Raw genomic sequence first — 22,873 nt, forward strand, 5'->3', positions numbered from 1 at the left:
CAGAGCTCATATCCTTTGGGCATGGTTGACTTGGTCCCACTTGGGTTCCCCTGTGGCCAAAAAATCTGTTGGTTCCCAGAAACTTGTCTCTCCATTCCTCAGCTTCTTCAGCTGGGTCCCCTTGCCCCAAGCCAAGATAGCCTCATGGCAGGCTTGCTAAACTCTGTATTCATTGCTTTCTTCACCTTTTGTTGTGCCCAAGATTGCAAATCCAAGAAACCACCGAGGAGCCAACATCGATGCAAGCGCACGAGGGTTTATTTACAAGCTCGAGCTTGGGTCCAAGTATACCCGACACAGTGGAGCAGGGACTTGGACCCCTGAAGTGGGTTACAGCTGGGTTTCTTATAGGCTGGTCAAGGGGATTTCCAGAGGGGGTGGAGGAATTTCTCAAATTCTGTTTACATTTTGATATGGGGCTTTCAAGGGCATTGAGCTCTGTTCTCATTCTAATAGGGGCTTCCTGCCCTTGGCTTGGGCTCTGTTCTTATTCTAATATGGGGCTTTCTAGGACATTAAGCTGTAAACTGTTTTCTTCCTGTAACTGAAGTAATGTAAAGTTCAGCTCTTATTCACTGGGGCCTGGGATGGCTGTACTTGTGCTAACGCTAAACTGGAGGTGGAATGGCCTTGATTTTCTCGGCCTCCACACTTTGTGCCATCTTCTGGATCTTCTGGTTTCCATGACCATGTTCTGTGGCTGAAAAATAGAGGAAGAAAAATAATTGTCCTTCTGCCCTCCTGGCTTTTGTGGCTGAAGCCCCTCATAATAAAAGACAGATTAACAAGAGAGAAAAAGAAAATAAAAGGAAGTTTAACAAAATGTGTACCTCTATGTACATTGGAGATACCCAGGAAACCTGAGTTAGTCCCCAAAATGGCCCAATCCATCCATTAAATACCATCTTCAGCTAAAGCCAAAAGAAAGATGTTAGCGGGTGGAGAGGCCAGTTATGGGAAGTGACCAGGAAAAGCAGAGTAAACAAGGCAAAAGTTGTGATGTAGATTTAAGTCAGTGCCTTGTGCTCTGACAACAGTTTCTTGTGATTTAGAGTCTTCTTTCTCTTCCCAGAACAGAGAGGGAGACATTCTGGCAAGTGGAAATGTCCCTTATAAATGTAAATTTCCCTTATAAAAGACTAAATTTTACCCTGTTTTCAGAGCTTTTCCTGAGTCTGATGGCTCTCAAAAATAATCAGCTTAAAATTATCCCTGTACCAAAAAGGGGGTATTTTAGGGTGGTGTATTCTGCTCCCCTTTGGCTGCATAAAGGAGCATGGATCTGAAGAGATTTGGTGAGTACTACCTCAATCCTCTCTTCTGTACCCATCACTCAGCCCCCTCTTTGTGACTGTCTTCGCGGCACTCTGTTGGATGTGGCAGTGGGTAGTAAACTTGATTCTTTTTGGGGACCTACAGCTGTCCCCTGGGTCTGCCTCTAAAGCCAAATACTCATATTGCTTATCATGGTATTTCTTCCACATTTCCTGCCTTTCCCCTCAGGTTCCATCCCAGGAGGGAAGGAGAGAAGAAGCACTGGCATTTTACTTCTTTGGTCCCTGCAGCTTACCAAACACTTTTTTTTTTTGCCTCTCCAGTGGGAGGTTTATGACTCATTTTTGATCTGTCATTGATCCAACCCAGTTCCTAAGCCATGTGGCAAAATGGACATGGGGAAACAAAATATATAGTGGGACCAGGGGACTTACATTCGAAGTCCTATCTCAATTCTATTTGTCCTATGGGTACAAGATACATTGGAGTTCCTGTCTTTATCTGAGCTCCCCTAGTCCCAGGACATTCTAGACAAAGTAGAAACTGAAAATATGGTATCTACCAAAAAGAGAGAGGGGTAGGGATTTGGAGGGTGCTGCATGACCACTATCAAAGCATTTAGAACTGGAAATAGAGATTATGATAGTCTTTGTGTTTGTGTTTATCTACACAGCAGCAGTAAACCACTGGTCATTTGGGACCAAAAACATAGTTTCATGTTGGAATAATGCCTGTTTTTTCTACTGCTATATTCTCAGTGCCTGTGTCTGGCACATATTAACAGTAAGTGTGTGGAATGAAGGATGAAAGAGACAAACATGGAGAGAAAGAGAAAGCAAGATAGACTCAGAAATGAGTGAAATAACTAAACAACTATAGTGTGGATGGGAAGTGTAGATGGGAAGGTCATCCTCCAGCACAGAGAAGATACATCCCATCACCCCAACCACCTCCACCTAAGATATGCAATAGATTTGGTCCAGGAAGAATTCTGATAGTATTCTAGACATGAGTATTGTTAAAAATAAAACAACAGACCCAAAATGGAGTCACTTATGCTAAGTCCCACATTACCAAACCAAGACTTAATTATAGCCTTGGTTCTCCCAGCAATGGAACCTTAAACCAATCTATCAGGAATCACTAGTGAGGTCATCTGCCTGGTAGGCCCCTGCCATGCCCTAAGGGGAAGTGATCTTGCAAGAAGCAGTCTTCTCTTTGCCAGTATAACTTCCTTGTTTCTGCTCCCTTCTGCCACTAAAATTTTCACTTGGTACAATTCCTCACAGCTCTTTTCTGTCCGCTAGATAGGATGCTGCCCAATTCACGAATCAATTTTCACTCACATAAACTTGAAAATTTTAATATGCCTGTTTATCTCCTAACAGTATCTTAATTACCCTGGATTTTTACCAATTCTGCTTTTATTTCCCCTTTTTCCTTTTATGAAATTTTTTTCCACCACCCAGCAAATTGCAGCCTCAAGATCCCAATATTTCATTTACCATAAAACACCAGTTTTCCATAAATCCGTGTGATTGGAGATGCTCCATTTAAAAACACATTCAGCAAAATCTAGAGGGTTGAGACAATATGTATCCTACCTCTTTCCAGTAGACTGAAATCATACATCCCACATCCTTATTTCACCAATTAAAATGACACATTAATCATTTTCCTTCCCTGTGTTCTTCTTATTTCATGTTACTCTGACTCCTCCCCATTTCTCTGGCGGAAGCTGCTGGGACCATCTGAAACATGCCCACATGAATACTATATGTTTCCACTAAGCTGTGTGAAATGCATCCACGGACCACATGAAACACCTCCTCACAGCTTCCATATGTCCCAGCACAGTGAACACCAGGTGGCCCCTGCCTCAGGCGGCATATTGAAGTGGACTCTTGTCTTCAGGGCTTCCAGAACTCACTTTTGTTCCCCATCTGTCTCTCTTCTCCCCACTAAGTGAACCCCCACTTAAGCAAGCTCTACATCATGCGTTGCACATTGGCAATTCTCAGCCATAAGGTCTCAAGTAACTTTTTACTATTGTGGCAGAGTAACTAAACTGCTCCATCCTCTAAGCAGGGTGGTTAGAGAAGGAGTCTGGGAATTAAAAGCAAGTCGTCGCGCCAGTACATCAGCTATGCTCTGACTGCAAAGTAGCCAAATACAAATATAGTACATGCAGAAGTAATGTTGCTTAAACAATACGGCTCCAGGGTTGATGGGGGCTCTCTGATGGCATGGCAGGTTGTTTTTCTCTGTGACCCTCTTGGTCATCCTCTTGTGGTCACAAGCTAATATGGCAGCTCCAAACTTGGTCTCCTCATATAACACTGCTCAAAGTGAGAAGAGGGGAGAAGGCTTCTCCTGGTGCAAATCTCTGTCTTTTTTATTGGGGCAGAAAATCTTTTGGGGAATCAAAGTCCCCTTCTTCCCTTAGCAGATTTCCCTCTCAAGTCCCAGAGTCCACAGTGATATCATGAATCCACACCCTAGCCATGCAGAAGCTCAGGAATGTGAGGCTCAGACATTGTCTTCCTCTCTATAGGGAGGGTAGGTCTTCCCAGGGTTAACCAACTGTTAGAGATAGCAAACAACTTACACACTTTTCAAATGCAAACCAACCAATCCAGGGCCTGCACATTACCCCTTTGATGGGCCCTCAAATTCAGGCTGCTATTCCCCTACCCTAATCACCTCAGGGCCAGACACCAGACAACTAGGGACACTCCCTGTACCACAGAGCCCATTAAAACATTCAAGTTAGCCTATCCTAACTCTGGTCACCCTGCCTCACCTGTTCCTTCCCACAGAAACCATAACAAAGGCTCTTGCCCACAGCTCTCCCTTCTCCATCTGGCTCCTGACTGACCTTGGTGCTTCTCAACATGGCCCTCTCTGCATGATGTGCCCCCTTGTCTTGGAAACTGTAAGTAACAAACTATCTTCTAAGTGGGAGCTGTCTCCTAATCTGTTGGCCTTACTGAAGCTCAAATTTTCTGTGAATACACTTTGTTTTAGAATCAGCTCTGCTGGCAACAAACCCTTCTAGAAGAGTTTTTGTCTCCCAGGGGAAGATAATGAAAAGGAGTCTCTCTTTCTACATTAAAGAATCAGTACTAGTTATCTGTTTCCACAAAACAAATTAAGACTTGGTGGCTTAAAACAATAATGGTTGTTTTCTTACCTCTCATATTTCTTTGTAGGTCAGGAATCTGAGCAGGATTGAGATGAGCAATTCTGGCTTTGCATCTGATGTCATCACCCTCGGGCATGCCTGGAGCTGCAATGACGGGTTTACAGAAGCTTGGCCAGTCATTGTGCTGTGCACATGTATTATCTCAGTGAATCTTTTATATCCATCTTTTGAGATATGTAATATTTATTAGGATGATTTTACAGGTGGGGACAGGGCCTTATCTAGGTTATGAGGTTGGTAAATGGTGTCATTGCTCAGGACATCAGCCCCCTTCTCTCCTCTTTGTTCTCTACCGCACTACTGTATGTTGATATCTTTATAGTACATGCAGATGTTTGAAATAATCTTGTATATTCATTGTATATTTTGTTAATTTATCTCTGTTTCCAGTGGAATGCCATGTCCTTGAAACAGGGGGCATTGCTCTTGGGGTTCACTTCTTTTTCCCAGAGCCTAGAACAGCCTCTGGCACATTGCACACACTCAGTAAATAGTCACTGAATGAAGCACAGAGCTTGGATTTGCTCTCAGGTTTGGCCAGTAAAATGTCACCTGGGCAGCAACAGGAGGTCCTGCCTGCAGTAACCCCAGATCCTAGAACTGCCCCACCCACCCAAAGGTTATTCTTCCACCTTGACTCTTTGGCACGTCCCTCATCTCATCCCTAAGCATTTCTTTGTGTGAAGTTTTAGCTTATTACTCCTGCCCATGAGGCCTTATTCTCTCCTTGTGAAGGTTTCAGATTCACCAGTAGAATTCTATATTACTGAGGCTACATTATGCTAAATCCTGTGGGAGGACAGGTGTTTGCACTCCCACAGTTTACCAGTGACAGCTGCAAAATCAGAAGCCATCTCTGCTGTTCTCCCTTTTTCTCTTTTCTTTCCCCGTCTCTTATTCTCAGCCTCACCTCCAGTATGATTGTCAAGCTATGGCAACACAGCTACTTATGGCCCACAGTCTCCATGAAATCCAGCCTTTCATCTTAGCCCAGGACACCTGAAGCAGCCTCCTCAACGGCACATTTGTAAGCAATGGACAGATGGCTTAGCAAGAAATTAAAGCTCTTCACCCCCATCATTTTCCCTTGGAAAAATCTACCCAAAAAGGCTTAGTATTCACACACACACCCTCAGACATATGCACATACTCATACACACACACACACACACACACACAATTGTATTCCTTGAGCTTTATTTACATATGTTACTTTATTTCCTGGATGGCTTGAGTTTCTCCATGCAACATTTGTAAGCGGGGAGGGATGGCCCATCACTTTAAAAGCCCCAGGGAGAAGACCCCAGACATTCTGGCTCTCTCTCCTCCTAACATACAGAGAAGTATGGGGATCAGCATCCTTTTATGACAACAGAGCTGGAGGCCTGTGTGTGTGTGTGAGGCCAAAACCTAGGTAATAATTGCTCTTGTCCTCACAATAAACCTCTAATCCAGTCTCACTTCCCATGAGATAGGGAAATCTATTTTCTTCTGTGCTATTTTACTACTTTCACTATGGACTCAGGGTTCCCAGCCCCTGGTAAGACCTACTTCTTATACATCATGTTGTTATGAGAGGGCTTTATAAACTATATTGAGCTTCCTTAGAACCAGACATTTTTGATGAGAGAGAGATAATATACTTTGTGAGCAGGCTAAGATGGCAGTCTATAGCAGGTGTGATGGTCAGGTGTCTGCTGGCTATTAGCACCTAATAGTCAGGTCTTTCTGGAAACAGCTCATTGAGAAAACTTCTATTTTGCCCACTATGAGCTTCCTGTGATGGTCATTCTAGAAGACACCCATTTGCTGCTGCAGTCCTTCTGTTGGATCATTATGGCTCCCAGTTCAAGGAGGAACTTTGTAGAGAATCCTGAATTCCAAAGCTTTCTCAGACATGCTGAATAGATTGTGTTAGACCCTGCAGGCAATTGCTTTCCATAGAAAGTCTTAGGCTAGAAAAAAAAGAGCATAAATCCAGCTGAAGCATTTCAAAATCTGTAAGCAGAATAAATTCCAGACCAGGGTCACGGAACAGTAATTCTCTTCAGACATAATGGTCCTCACTAGCAAAATGTGTTCCCCTTCATATGTAGAAAAATGGAATCACTGAAGGAAAGAGCTGGAAGGGTCTTTGAAGATCATCCAACAGAGAGACCCCCTCATTTTCTTTATGATTTGAAGAGGCAGAGCATTTCTCCAAGCCTACAGTGTGTGAACTAGTTGCAAAGCAGAAACTGGAACCCAGGGAGCCTGACTCCTGGTCCAACATATTCTCATTTTGCCAATTAGCTCACTGACCTAAGAACTGTGACATTACAATACATTAAGGAAAAAAGAATCGAGGGAGAAGGTTGCTTTTTGAAGAATCTGATTCTTCCACTCTACACTCGAATGAACTGAGACCCAGAGATTCAGAGCAACTTATTCCAGACAGAAGAACTAATACTTCAAGTGGATGTCTTCGCAGCCCCAGTCTGGTGCTCTTTCTCCTAACAGGACTACTTAGACCATCCTTCTGAGCAACATGTCTACATTCTTGCCATGGTAAAGATGGGGAGCTAGAAAGAAGCAGGTGCCGAAATTTCAAATGACTTCAGGAACTAGACAACCCACCTCAAGGAGAAAAATGGGCTGAGTAAGCAAAATGCAATGTAAAAGAAGGAATTTTTGGGACAGAAACTGAGTCTAGTCATCCCCTCTTAGTACCTTGGTCCAGGTACTTGACCAGAGGCTGATAACAACAGATAAAAGTAATGTCTAGAGAGACTGATGAAGTTAAGCAAGGTCAGGTAAGGGCCAAAGCACCAGGCAGATAAAAGTATTACGCTCTGTGAAAGAGACTTAAGAAAGGAGAAACAGGTACATTAGAAAGTAAAAATTCCAGGGCAACTGGGTGGCCCAGTGGTTGAGCATCTGCCTTTGGCTTGTGTCGTGATCTTGGGGTCCTGGTCCTGATCCCGAGGTCCTGGGATCGAGTCCCACATCGGACTCCCTCTGCCTATGTCTCTGCCTCTCTCTCTATGTCTCTCAAGAATAAATAAGTGAAATCTTCAATAAAAAAAAAAAAAGTAGAAGTTTGGTACTTCACAGAGTTCAGTCATCATGGGTCAGGAAAGCAAGCTAAGAGACTGGTGAAGAGAGAGGCAGGAAGTAAAGCAGGAGCCTTGGGAAACATAAGATAACAAGCTCAGGTTAAATTACGGACTAGAAGAGGTGCATCTTAGCAAGAGACCCAGGAGAGCACCCCCAACACCAAAGACTCCATACTGAGGCAACTGATTTTGAATACATGGTTTCCCCTTAATACTTCTGCCCAAGATCATAGTTTTGCCTCTGAATGTAGGAACGAGTAGATCTACAACTGAAAGCCATTGCACATGTGAGGATTAGGCACCAGATGAAGAGCAGATACACAGAGAAATGCTAGCAGGAGACATATTGGAAGCCCAATTAATTAGCAAAAGCTTGATTTGGTGAGTGTGCAATTAGAGAAAAGGGAGGCCTATCATACTAAAGTTGGAGACTGATAGAATCGCTGCCATCTGTCACAAGGTGAGGAGTGTGGCGAGAGAGTTTAGCTCATGTTTTGGTCAGAGCTAAACAATTCTTTCTGGTTCTATTTTTCACAGATCAAGGAGGAAGCATTTACGTTCATGTCATCTACTTGCTACGCCCAGCCTAGCATCCAGCCCAGTTGGGGCTTCGAGTGGTTATTCCATGTTTCTAGTACAACATATCACTACTAACTGCATAGAGACTCCTTTCGAAAGCTTAAGGAGGAAGCTGAATAATTGTTCTCAGACAGAAAAAAAAAAAAAAAAAAGGGAAAAAGTCGCCTGTAGGTGATGAGCTCTCAGAAACAGATGTCTTAAGGCTCTCAGGTGTGTGCTGCGAGGAACAGAGTTCAGTCAGATTTGATTAAGTGAACTAATTAGCAAATTTATTTTCATTACTGACACAGTAATTTAGTTCTAGCCTGCAGAGGACTGAAATGTTTCCAGCTTGAAGAGGGCTGTGGATATTCCCATCTACCACAGACGAAGATTCATAGTTAATTGGGATACTTTATGGTTCTCTGGTGGGAAATAAATCTAAACAAGAAAAAATGTGTGTATTAGCAACCATTTTTTCCCCAACAAGTTAATAGCTCTCTGAATTGTGCATCCTACATAAAAATGATTGTGCATTCTGCACAGCAATGATTCTTTTATGAGAAAAGAAAGCCAAAGAGAAAGTAATAGTCAAGTAGCCAATTTTTCAAATGCTGTGCACAAAATAGTGAGAGATTGTTAAATTATGTACATTTTCTGTAACAGTAAAGCCTTTTTTTTTTGGCACATCCTAATAGAAAACTGTGCATTAAGTAAAACAAAATGGGAAATTACTGAAAAAACAGGATTAGAGGTTGACCCTTCCTTACCTGGGATTACCTCTTTGCTGTCTCATGGAGAATTATTTTCTAGAAAAGCTAAATAAAATATTGCTTCCTTTTGTCTTCTCTGGTAGATGGAGCTGTCCCTAAGGGAGACCCTTGATGGACTTGGGAATTCAAGACCAGGAGTAGAGCTATGTTGGTTAAATCACTCCACATAAGCATTAAGCAAGAATTTAGAGTTTTGAGGATCATTCTTTTTATTTATATTTTAATTGGCTGTTAATTCTCTCAACTCTCTTCTACTCTGTAAATTATCCCTCCACATCTTTCCTTTTTCTTGCAGTTATATTTTGAGGACACTGGGTCCTTTGTCCAGCAGAACCTTCAACAGTCTATTTTTCTGCCTGCATCCTGGTGATGTTGGATGGTATCTCCTAAATTTAGAGGTGGAGATGCAGTCAGATTCAGGCTTGATTTCCTCCTACCCCCCCCCCCCCCCCGCCACTTCAAGTCTACCTCATAGGTGGTGGTGTACACTCCCATCGGGTACTTCTCATCCCTCTTTTGGGGATGTTATCAGCCATTGGTGATCATTATCTACAAGTGTGGGAAATGCAAGGGGCAAATCCAATCTGCTGCCTGCATTTGCAAGTTTTATTGGAATATAGCCACATCCATTGGTTTATATATTGTCTTTTGCTGCTTTTGTACTATAATAACAGAGATGAACAGTTGTGACAGAGACCATATGTCCTACAAAGCCTAAAATAATTACTTGCTTGTTCTTTACAGAATATGTTTGCCTGACCCCTGGTTTAGATCCATTAAATTATTAGGGGATGAAAAATGGTGACATTCAAATTTGTCATTCATTTTTCACTTATTAGCTACAGTGCTGCTATAAAAATATCCCTTTGTCAACTGTTGGTTATGACAGGTTGTATAGGAGAGAAGAATAAATATTTTATTCTTTCCTTTTTTTAAACTTGTTTTAAAAAAATTATGAGATTGTTTCCTAGCATCCTTCAAAGGTGTTCAGGAAGGCTGTTTATTTTGTTTTGTTTGAGAATTGTTATAAACTCATGACCTTAAATATACTTGAAGTGTTTCAAATCCTCCCAGTTATTTTTATCCTCTTTGATGATCAAGCTGCTTCCTCTTTAGCCAATGAAAGCTCAGACCATAGACTGAGTATAACACAACTTCAAGGATCTCCAGTAGCCTTCTTGCTTTCTGAAATGACGGTTCCAGACTCATCTTGTATTTTTCCTGCTTCAGTCCTGAAATCAGCCATTTCTCTAAGGAACCTCTACTGGAAATGGTGTTTGGAGATCTCAGTCTGGGGGCCACTTGCTAATGGGTTGGTATTATTCCTAGCCCTTTTCAGTGATAGAATAGAAAATACGTGTTACTTAAGTTACAATATATCAGTTCAGAACCATACTTCCAATTTAAAATCAAAACCACAGGGTTTTACTTAAATCTTGTTGATGTTACACATGCATATCCTTTCACCCACATGGATCCTCCCAATTCTTATGGACATCAACACAGTTATACATTTCATGTATTCCACACCGTAACAGTCTTTGAATGATGATACAAACTTTACCACCAATTGTATGATTCCTAAGTTTCTTTTCCCTGTGTTTTTAGTCCTTTGGCCTCATGACACCAAAATTTCACAGTCAAGTTACTCCCCTTTAAACTTGCATAGACTGGTTTCTCCCTGAGTGGTTATGCCACCAATTATATTCATAGTCAGGTTCATTTATTTTATTTTACTTTTGATATCTAGGAGAAGCTCTTTATTTAATTTTGTCTTTTTTTTTTATATATAAGGTTCTAAAGTCACATCTAAAAAACAAGATGTAGGGCAGCCCCAGTGGTCCAGTGGTTTAGCGCCGCCTGCAGCCCAGGGCGTGATCCTGGAGACTCTGGATGGAGTCCCACGTCAGGCTCTCTGCATGGAGCCTGCTTCTCCATCTGCCTGTGTCTCTGCCTCTGTGTGTGTGTGTGTCTCTAGGAATAAATAAATAAAATCTTCAAAAAAATAAAAATAAAAAACAAGATGTAGTCAAATAACTCTTATCTTTACCCTATTCTATCCCTCTCCTATAAGTAAACATTAAAAAAAGAAGTTACAATTTGTCCTTTTTGTTTTGTTTAGAAAATTAGCCTTTTCTAAAAATAAGCAATTACCTTTTAAAAAAGATAAACTGTACTCTAATATACACATGTTTCTCTATTTTTAAATGTTTCTTCACTTAATGTTTCTTTGAGATTACATCATAGTAGGATGGATGGATGGTCTCTGAGATCCAACTGGAGGGATGGGGTAGGGAGGAGGAGAGACGGCAGTGGCAGGGGAGGGGAGAGGAAAGGCCAACTAGATGAAAGAGGAATAATGTCAATAATGTAACACCTTCTCATGACCACCATGCTTGTAGTGAAATGTTAAACTTAAGAAATAAAGTTTTTGCTCTTCTTACTTCTCCCCCTCCCCAGCTTTCTCTCCCACCCTCTCTTTCCCTCCTCCTCCTCCTCCTACTTTTTCCTCCTCTTCTCTCCTTTTTCTCTCTTTCTATGTCTTTCTCTCTCTCTCTCTCTCCAATTGAGAAGTTGAGGCTCAGTTCTGGGTCTGGAGATGCAGAGGGAAACAGAGAACATGTCAGGAGAGAAGCTGACAGAACCATGAATATATAAGTCCCTGGGAACTGGGAAGCAACAGAGGCTTTCAGAGACCACAGAGTTCATGGTATTCCAAGTTGATCACACCCTCTTTCTGAGGGATAAGGGAGCCAATCTGAGGTATGGGTCATACCAATAAATCCTCCATAGGTCCCTGTATCTTTCTCCCTTGTATAAGAAACACCAGCAAGTTTTACTTGATTCTCCAATGTCTGCTTTGTGGATGAAGGCCAGCAGCCTCTTGTGGTTATGCTGGGTGAGACTTTGACATCGGCATATAAATAGTTGAACTGACTAAGATCAATGAATGAATCACAGCATCAAAGCATCAACAGGGTCCTCAAGGCATAACCAAGCCCCAGTTAACCTCAGCCTGAACATGCCAGACATTGTTCCGAGGCATAACTTTTCTTTGTAACAAAGCCAAGAATGTGGGCATGGTGGCAGTGACTTGGTACTTGCATTGGTTTCCCACAAAGTAGATAGATATTCCAAGGCAATGATTTGGTCAAGTAACACATTTTAAGAGTGCTTTCCCTGAGACAGCCAAAATAGCTTGTGTTGTCAGCTGACAACCCTATTCCTCCTCCCCTAACTCAGCGGTAGCACAGCATCTAAAGGCAGGGGCTGGAGAGAACCTTCTCAACCCTCACACTTCTTAGTCAAAGACAAAGATTTCTCCGCCAGTATGTAGTTTTTTTTTTTTTTTTTTCTAATTCAAATCTGTTGTTCTGCCACCAATTCTCCACTTCTCTGATACCAACTGAGTGTCCTACAATTTAATTCAATTCTGACACTGAGCACAGACACGAGAGGTTAAGGGCTCAGTCCTACAACCTTGTCCCCCCTTTAGATGCCAGCCACATAGGGGTCCCTTGGCAACCTTCATGTCTACCTAGCTGACTACAAATCTGCGGTTTCAGTGACCCCTGCTAAGTTTTGACAACTTATTAGAATGACTCACAGAGACTCAGAAAAATGTTTTACTTATGAATACTGTTTAGAAGGATATACTTATATATACTTACTTATGATTACTATATAGAAGGATATAACTCAGGGACAGCTAGATGGGAGATGTTTATAGAGTAGGTTGTAGAGAGAGGTGGTGCAGAGCTTCCATGCCCTCTCTGAACCTGCCACTCTCTTACCACACTGATGTGTTTATCAACCTATAAGTTTCTCCCAAACTTGTGGTTCTGGGTTTGTGTTTTTTTTTTTTTTTTTGGAGGTTTTGTAACATAGGCATAACTAATTAAATCATTGACCCTTAGTGATTGAACTCAATTTCCAGCCCTCCCTCAAGGTAGGTCCTAGGCTGATAGCTCTAATCCTCTAATGGTGTGATTGTTTCTCTGGTTACCAGTCCCCATTCCTAAGCTACCTCGCTCACCTTCACTTCATTAGCATAAACTCAGGTATGGTCAAAGATGCCTTGTTCCTCTTATTACACAGGAAATTCCAAGAGTTTAAAACCAAATATATACTTTTTATTATACTATAGCTGGTAAAAATTATTGAATAATGTGTTGAGGAAGACAGAAAGGCAGAAAGTAGAGTGGATATGGGTTCTAAGTCTTGGTATTTCTGGCTTGGAGTCTACCATTTGGGAGGAGTCAAGAGCTAAGGAATTCAGATCCATCCAAGGATATAAATACACGTAGGCTTGAAACTTGGTGTTAGGTAGAAGTTTGGGAGTGTTATCGAACAAAAATTCGACTGGGTAAATTTAAATAGCTAATTGGCTTTATTCAATGATTCATATTGGACAGTATCCCATCTGAGGAAGAGAAGGTGATCTGAGGAGTTGTGCAAAATGGGAGACTTTTATAGGTGATAACAGGTGGGACAAGGGAGTTATTAACAAAAGAAAAGAAAGGATTGTTTCAGGCAAGATCAGCTTCCCTTGGGGGGAAGTCGAGGGGTTCTATCATACAGATCAGCTCACTAGTGCTGACCAGAAAATTCCAGCCTGATTGGTTTAAATTCCACTCCTGAAAGAGGCTGCAACTGCAGTTAGGTTAAGTAATAAATCTGGCAGTGCTTAACATAAGTGACTCCATTTTGGGTCTTGTTGTTTCTGTTTAGCAGAAGGCAGTAGGGCTGGTGTAAAAATAAGCAGACACTGGGTATGAGAGAGCTCAGAGCATCCAGGGGGTGAGGACCGGGACATTCTGGCAAGAGGTGAGGATTCCTCCTCCTCTGACACCCCAAAATCAGCAGAGATCATGGCCCCGAAAGGGAGATCCAGGCATCATTAGGGAAAAATCTTGAGGAATTGGGCAGCTCCTTGACTGAAAATAACATCAGGAAAGGAAAGAGAAGGGGGAGTCCTCACTACTGTAAACCTCAGAACTGTGTTCTAGCCTGGTGGTTTCGACTCTTGTCTCTGTTAACAGCAAGTAGGTGGGCGGTTTCCCTAATACTGGAAATTTGGCCTTTTCCTCCATGAATCAAACACATTTCATAACAAGAGGTCTTTCCCTTACTGCTAAGTGGTTTCAGTTCCTAAAATATTAAAGAAATATTGTTGGTTTTCCTGACCACTGATGGATCTTAAACTTCCAATCTGCTGCATGCAAATGCAAAGTGTTAAATAATAACTAAATTGGGCTATTTTTAGCTTCCTGTTCTGCTCATGCTTTCTCTTCCTAAAGCACTTTGTCTGCCTTCTGGCCCTTTACTAGTGACTTTGCTCAGAGAAAAGCCAAGTCAGTACAGATTAGCTACCTATATGCAAGACCAAGATGTTTACACAATTCGATTGATCCAAACAAAAATAGTGGTACTACAGAACCCCTGTGGAGATTTCACACAATCCACAATCCTGATGATGGTTTTTAAACCTAATATCTTTTATCTTATTAAAAAGAAAAGAGGATAATTTGAGTGTTTTTTTTTTAATTGAAAATAGCCTTAGTACTTACAGAGTTGACTCATAAAGTAGAGATTCCCAGAAAAAGCATTGGTCAAATCTTCTAACTCTGCTGTTAGAAGTTGTACTTTGCCTTAAATGGCCAAGACATGTTGAATTGTTAGTTTAAAACCCTGATCTCTTCTGTGAATGCAGGCAGAGCTGATTCCACAGACAATGAGTAGAAGGGGCCCCTTGACCCCAATCTTCTTGGGCAGAAATTAAATTCCCTACTCACTCAGAAAATGGTCAAACACAGAATTGTGGGAAGCCAGAATGCTGAGAAAACAGCATATGTCTCTAGTTTGTTTTAATGTCTGCAGACAAATGACAGATAGTAGTTTTGAGAAAAATTAGTATCAGAGGACTAAAAAAAAAAAAAAAATCTGAAATTCTAGTACCATGGGGAATAGGCAGTCATTGGTCTTCATTCTGAAATGTGAATTCAGGTGAGACTTTTAGCTTTGATGTTAACAGGGCAACTGCTATAAAGTACCACATGGCTAAGATGGTAAGAAAGGCTACTGGTCCAACCAGCCTTCAGTCCAGGACAAAGTAGTCCTGTTCTTCAGCTAGCCAGCTGTAAAGATTTCTTTCTTTCAACCATCTTTCTTCCTTTTTTGCAGCCATGTCATTGAAAACATGAGACAAAATCAGAGAGTAGACTTTTCTTGTCCTTATTTTGAGATGTAGCCCACAGTACACCTTTCAAAGCCTGAGATAGATATTTTTGATTGTCTGCCACTTTGGAGTGCATCAGAGTCCCCACTTACAGATTATCTACCCAGTGGCTCTCAAGCTTTCCTATGCATATGGGTCTCCCGCACAGAATAACAGGGGCAGGGGTGAGGATTAAAAAGATGCTGATTCTCAGGCCTCATCCCAGAGATTCAAATTCAATTCAAGAGAGGAACAAGCATCTCCAAACACAAAACAAAAAAACCCCAAACCTAGGAGATTCTAATATGTAGTCAAGATTGAGAATTATTTCATCTTCATTTTCAAGATGAGAACGTTGAAACACAGACAACTTAAATGCTTTTCCAAAGTCATACAGCTGAAAAGTGATGGGGCTCTGATTCTATGTCAGGCATTTCTGACTTCAAGTTTCTTTTCCCTCCTACCAATATATTCAGTGTATAATGTGGCCTCAATGTGGCTAAGTTGGAACCTAGATCCCAGACCCCCTGAATTCCTGCCTAGTGATTTTCCTGTTATACTACATCCACAACTAGCTCTTGACATAGTGGAATGAGACTCAACAGCAACCTCCCTTTCACTTAGTTACTGGATAGATTGTTCCAGAGACCATACAGTCAGTTTTCCTTAGCTTAAACATTAGGCAAGAGCAAAGGGATGACCTGCGTTAAATAAAACAATCTGCCTTAAAATAAACAGTAGACTGTAGAGGAAGGGATCAAAGATTCAAAGAAGTGGGAGTATGAGAATGGCTCTACTGTATAGAAGACCAGAAAATACAATGGCTGACTCTGGCTCTGCTGCTATTTCAGACCTGGGGTCCCTAGTAACAGTAGAGATGATAAGATCCCAGACTAGTGAAGACCAGGAATCAATCACCAACCATCAGAAGCACCATGGACACCATCACCAAAAAGATAACAAGATATTTTACAGATCATGGTATTCCTAGGGGCAAAAGAGACACAAGATTAAGGTATTAAGGTAAGATTAAGGTATATCATAAATATATTCAAAATACATCAAGAATGGATAAACAGAAGACCAATGTCTGCTACCCCAAAGGAAAGTTCTCTTTCCCCGTTTCCAGAACTGAGCCAGTTCCCAGTTCCCAACACCATAACTGAAGAGGAAGCCAGATCCACATAAGCAAAGACTGTCCAACATTGTGGAAGACATAAATGGCATTGATTCCACCAATTCTTTCCTAAAGGGGTAACTGGCTATTTATTCAGGCAACAATACACTGGGGAAAAGGGAATACTCATACCATTTGTGTGTTGTGGGAAACAAGATTCAAATTGACACTGCCACCCAGGGACCCAAAGCATCATACTGGCCCCCATAGAATAAGGATCTAAGAGAGTTATGTAATATGTAGAATTCTGGTCTAGAAGCTGTACTTTGCCTTAAATGGCCAAGCTGTACTTTGCCTTAAATGGATCTAGGTCCATCTCACGGTGCTCACTGGATGCAGATACATCCAGTGGGCATTGTCCCAGTTCTTGAATATATAATGGAAACTGACATATTAAGATATTGGCAAAACCCTTACATGGGTTCCTTGACCAGTAAACTCAAATTATAAATTATAAAGAGCCACTGTAGTGAAAAAAGTCAAATAGAAACTCCTGAAACTACCCCTACCCTAGCCAAGACAGTAAATGGGAAACAATTACCATATCTTTGGGGGAATGGTGGATGTGTGTTGCCCTCAAAGATTTCAAGGATGCAGGGGTAGTGGTCCTGCAAAAACCAGTTGGATCATGGAAAATAACAGTGTACTATTGCAAACTTAACCACATAGTACAGCCAATTGCAGCTGCTGTGCTGGAAGTGGTATCTTTATTAGAGACTCTGGTAAGTGGCATGAAGCTATTGATCTGGCAAATGCATTCTTTTCAATACCCATCAAATAGGACAGAAGCAATTTGCATTCATATGGGATGAATAGCAGTATACATTCATGGTCTTGCCCCAGAGATATGTTAATTCTCTTTCTCTCTGTCACTATACTGTTGAAAGGATCCGGGCCATCTGGACATTCTGTAGAACACCGTATTAGCCCATATTGCTGACATCATGTAAGCTGGACCTGATGAGCAAGAGGTGGCAAGACATATGCACTCTAGAAGGAGGGAGATAAACCCTACAAAGATTTAGAGGTATGATATATCAGTTAAATATTTAGGGGCTCTGTGTTCTGGGGCAAATGAATCATCCCTTCCGAAACCAAGAGCATGTTATTATGCTGTGCACTTCCTACTATTCAGAAAGCAGCACAAGGTTTAGTTGGCCTCTTCAGGTTTTTGATGCAGCATATTATACACTAGAGAATACTGCTGTGACCCATTATTTGATTATGCTAAAGGCTGATAGGTTTAGGGGACCCAGAGCAAAAACACCTCTGGAGCAGATTCAGGCTCCAACATGAGCAGCCCTGCCACGTGGGATGCTTTGTGAAGTCTCTAGCAAGTCACAATACTATACTAATAGGATTTCCTACAAATTCTTGGGCTCTTGAATAAGGAGGCTATGCCACCTGCAACAGAAAACCATACACCATTTAAACCACTAACAAGTTGATCTGCTAATTGCTCCCTGAAAGAGATAGAAAACCTAGCCATGGTTTTCAAATGGCCATGGAGCCAGAACTGTGTGTAATGAACTAGGTACCATCAGATCCACCAAGTCATAAGAGGATGCCACTGCAAGATAGAAGTAATACTTTCTAGATTGAGCTGGAACAGGTCCAGAGAGCACAAGTGGCCCAGACACTAGACCTCTATGTCCCTTTCTATTATTATGCCAATACCTCTCCCTCAGTTCATACCTTTGGCCTCATGGATCACTCCCAATGTCCAGCTGACAGAGGAGAAAAACTCCCATGCTTAATATACAAGTGAGGTCAGCACAGTAGGTCTGTGTGAAGTGAGAATGCAATTGTGTATAATAGCGCCACTTAGCGGTGGCCCCAAAAAAGCAGAATCAAGAAGAAATCTTCCCATTGGGCGGAGCTTCAAGTGGCACTCAAGGCCATCCATTCTTTGTTAAGAAACCATTGATCTGAAGTTAGAATGTGGACTCATAGTCAATGGCAAATGGCTTAACTGGTTGGACGACGACCTAAAAGAAGCAGGAGTGGAAAAGAGACAGAGAGGTCCGGCAAAGAACCATGTGGATAGATATGTATGAGTGAGAACCAAGTGGGATGATTTTGTATCATGTTTCATTCCCACCGTAGAACATCCACTGAAGAACAGGCACTAAATTCCCAACTGGGTATGTTGACTTGGCCAGTTCATGACAACCAAACTCTGTCTTTGGCCACTCCTTTTTTTAATTATTTATTCATGAGAGACAGAGAGAGATAGGCAGAGACATAGGCAGAGGGAGAAGCAGGCTTGCTGCAGGGAACCTGATGTGGGACTTGATCCCAGGACCCCAGGATCACAACTTGAGCAGAGGGCAGACTCTCAACCACTGAGCCACCCAGGCATCCCCACTCCATTATTTAGACAGTGAGCTTGTGAATGGGGATGACATGACAGTAGAAATAGAGATGAGGAATAGGCCTCACAACAGAGAATCTCTCTCGCCAAGATTGAGACTTGCCAAGTTGGGCTTTCACTGCTGAATATCCAACTACCACTAAGAAGAGACCAAAGCTGAGTACCTATATGGCATTATTCTATGGGTAACTGTTAGCTGTTCAGTTACACTGGGTCCCTGCTACTCTGGAAAGAACAATTCATCTTAACATGGGCTGACAGTGTTCTGGATAGCAGCCTGTCTTTTCTTCCTGCAGCCAGTGCCATTACTCCAAAAATTCACAAAGGGCTTGATCTTGATACATGCAGTCTTGTATAGCATCTCCTCAGTCCAGGGGGTGACAAAGGAGGCCTGGCAGTGAGCACATAAGCATAGGATCTACTGATCTTATCACATACTGTGTCACCCAGAAGCTGCCAGCCTGATGGAACAGTGAAATGGCTTCTTGAAGTTACGACTGAGGCATCAGCTTTGAGATGACATGTTCTAAGGATGGGGCATTTCCTCTGGTGCTAGGTCTTCGGTAGATAGAATACATGAGTCCAGGAACCAAGCAATAGAAGTGGCTGCATCTTCTGTAACTATCATTCCCAGTGACCCTCTTGAGGGATTTTTGCTTTCTCCTCTTGAGTTTCCAAGTCTTGATGTCCTGGTTCCCACAAGGCTTGTACTGCCATCCAGGGACAAAGTAGAGTCTCACTAAGCTTAGAGCTACAGGTACCAAAAGTTAACCATACTATGAGAGCTTGCAATTCCCCCAACAATAGTTTTTCATCTTCAAAAATGTAAAGCTTGGGGTGTCTGGATGGCTCAGTCTGTTAAGCACCCGCCTTTGGCTCAGGTCATGGTCCTAGGGTCCTGGGATCAAGCCCTGTGTTGAGCTTCCTGCTCAGCAGGGAGCCTGTTTATCCCTCTCCCCCCTGCTCATGCTCTCTCTTGCTATCTCTCTCTTCTAAATAAATAAATAAATAAATCTTTAAAAAAATGGAAAGCTGGGCCTCTACCGAGTATGCATTCTATATAGAAAAGCAATTAATGAATACAGGCCAATTTACATACACAAACAAAATAATACCTAAAGATACTCTCAACATGCTGAAATATTTCCTATCAATTATTTCTCTACCTAAGACACACACGTCTGAATTTATATATTTTTAAACATGGGATTTTAAAAAAATCTCGGAGTGGTAATAGAAGTCTCTATATTATTTATAATCTGGGGGTAGATTATTTTTGTCCATAAGTTGTTAGGAAGAATACTTTACAAATTTCTGTAAAGAAATTTTAAACTTTGAGCACTCATTTTTAGTTTTATTTTATTCTGGTCAGAAAAGGAGAAGAGTGTGAAGTCAGTATTTCTTCTTCTTCTTTTTTTTTTAGAATTTAGATGTCTCTGTGACCTCAAATGTTAGATTCAAAAAAGTCAACTATATTCTATGAACGCTGGATAGTAAGTTTTATTATTTAGTTGTGAGAGGCATTGGTGGTATCTTTCTTGTTTGTTTATTTACTTATGTGATGTCTATACCCAACGTGGGGCTCAAACTCATAACCCAGAGATCAAGAGTGGCATGGTCTTCCAACTGACTCAGCCACGGGCTGCTCAGTGGTATCTTATTAAATGAATATTGTTATTTCTGTTAATACATTTAATTTCTGCTTGTTTGATCTGTTGTGAACAGAGAAATATGTTAACATATTTTTAGAGGTGTTATTAGACCATTTTTTAAGAGGTGTTATTAAATTTGGCTTGCTGGTAAATTACTCTCATAAATGTTTGTACTAGTCATCAAAAGAAGTGAACTTTTGTTCTGTCTGTCTGACTGTTGGTATCTGATGTTGAGGCTTGTACACCTTCTCCTTTGTTTGAACTTGGCTGGCACATCTTTGTCCAGTACCTTACTTTTAAAATTTTTGTATGTCTACCTCTATTTTGTATGTTCCCTTATAGACAGTAACCGGCTAGATTTTGGGAAAACAACTTGGGAGTCTGCCTTTTAAGAGAGGTACTTAACATCCCCATTTATTAGCACAAAAGGCCTATTTCATGTACTGACATACAGTTTTATACTTTTTCAATATTGTTTTATGCTCTTTCATTTGCTACTCCTGTTTGCTCTACGACCATGTTTTCTTTGCTTTTACTTTCTTTGATGTTTATCTTTTAATATTTCAAAAGCCCTCTTTTCCTTGACATGAACTAACTCTCCGGAGTCAAGAAGGAAACAATCTTTTGAGTACACAATCTTCCACCCTCCCTTCTCCTTACATTTTTCAGTCTTTATGAATATTAGCTGATGTTTTAAGCTCAGATTTTTTCATGAAATCATGAATTTTACATTATGCTTAAAGGAACAGATGTTTCAATTTTAGATCCATTTTTACAACAAGACTTACATATATCCTTGGAGAGAACTAGGTAAATATGGACCGTGTTTCCCCAGTTTTAGTGTTTGAACTCCATCACCTTTGTTGAGATGACTTTTCCATTGTTGAGATTGTGACATCTTAGTATCTTCTAGTTACTTGGATATAATCTTCAAAAAATTGTATTCCGTGGATCTTCTTCAAGCTCTTATTGAAGAAATATATTTTTCATTGCCTCCATTTATAAAAGATGACTTGTATCTCCATTAGTTTTTGTTCAAAACTCTATAGGGATTTCTCCACTGTCTTGTGGCATTAATGCTGCTGCTGCTAACTCAGAGGCCAGCCTATTTTGTCTTTTTTTCTTTCATATATAACCTTTTCTTTTGCTGAAGTGCTTTCAAGGTGTATTGATCCTTTTAATTTAACCACTACTCTATAATTGGGGCGCCTGGGTGGCTCAGTCGGTTGAACATGCAACTCTTGATCTCAGCTCAGGTCTTGATCTCCAGACTGTGAGTCTAGGTCCTACATTGGGCTCCACACTGAGTGTAGAGCCTACTTTAAAAACAAACAAACACACAAACATTACGAACATATTCATCCTGGTGCTTAGGTCCACATGGGAACTTGGCAACCTGTATACAGATTTCATTTTTAACTTAGGGCATGGAAGATTGATTTGTACTTTTCCTTTGATAATTGTTTATGTGTCATATGTCTAGCCTTTCTCCCTGTGATCTTCACTCATGCTCTTCCATATCTGTCATTTCTTCTCTCATCACTTCCTTTTGGACCTTTCCCTCAACATCCTCTGCATGGATTTAATTTCTTTTGCAGCATCAATTATGTCTCCCTCTTTTTAAAATTTTTTTTTAATCCCCGGAGTACAATTTCCAGCAGGTTTTCATCCAGCACCACTCTAGTCTGCAGATGTGGCATTTCTTCCCTTCACTTCTATCTTGATGGTTGAGCAACATGAAGAAATAGAATCTGCAGCACTCCACACTGGGCTCATCCCATCTGTGTCCTCCTCCTCTCCTTTTCTGAATTAGCCTCTCCTTTTTGAAATACGTTGCATATGACCTGCCATTCCTACCACTTTATGCCCCATGGATTGAATCTCCAAGTAGATTTTAGGAAGACAGGAAGTGAAGTGGAGAGAAGGGGACAACTTGTATTCTTGAAGAAACCTCCCATGCCCCGTTCACACAGTCACTCAATGTTGTGGTTTCTACTGATCCTGGACTGCCAAAGGCATCTCTCTCTACCTTTGACCTGTCTCCTTCTCATACTATAAAGCCTTTTCTCAGCTCATCTTCACCTGCCTTATAATTCAAGGACACCTCCCAGACTCAAGCATGAGATCTTTTGCTATAATCACAGGAAAGACTGCATTTCACCCACAGGGCCATCAGAGTTGGCTCCTGAGAATGTTTGAGACTGTATAAGGGCTGATGTTAAAATGGCATTGTAGACAAGGAGACCAGTCATTGTCCTTTATATGAGAGAAAACAATGCCACAGTAGCTGCAATAAAACTATAAAACTATAAACTACAACTATAAATAACTTGTAGGAGGTTTTCCACTTGAAATAAAACCTATAACCAAATCACTGGAAAGGCAAGGATGAAGTTAAGTTGCCCATCAGAAATAAGTGGAACCAAGGACTTCAACATTGCTGGCACTCTTTCTTCATTGTCTTCATGTGACATTTTGTTTCTCTCTTTCTCCTCTCTCTCTCTTTCTCTCCTTCCTTCTCCTCTCTCTCTTTCTCTCACTTTCTTT

General features: G+C 41.2%; 1 long non-coding RNA gene across 1 annotated transcript in view; it reads right to left on the reverse strand.

The window, feature by feature from the left end:
• Positions 1-254: 254 nt before the first annotated feature.
• LOC140624941 (uncharacterized) overlaps positions 255-22,873 on the reverse strand; it is a 28,406-nt gene continuing 5,787 nt past the window's right edge. The window contains exons 2-3 of the long non-coding RNA XR_012024366.1: positions 4,469-4,564; positions 255-700 (exon numbers count right to left, since the gene is read on the reverse strand). This is a non-coding gene — a long non-coding RNA (uncharacterized lncRNA). The remainder of the gene's footprint in view (positions 701-4,468; positions 4,565-22,873) is intronic.

This window comes from Canis lupus, chromosome 3 (genome assembly GCF_048164855.1).
Source record: "Canis lupus baileyi chromosome 3, mCanLup2.hap1, whole genome shotgun sequence".
NCBI classification, from domain to species: domain Eukaryota; kingdom Metazoa; phylum Chordata; class Mammalia; order Carnivora; family Canidae; genus Canis; species Canis lupus.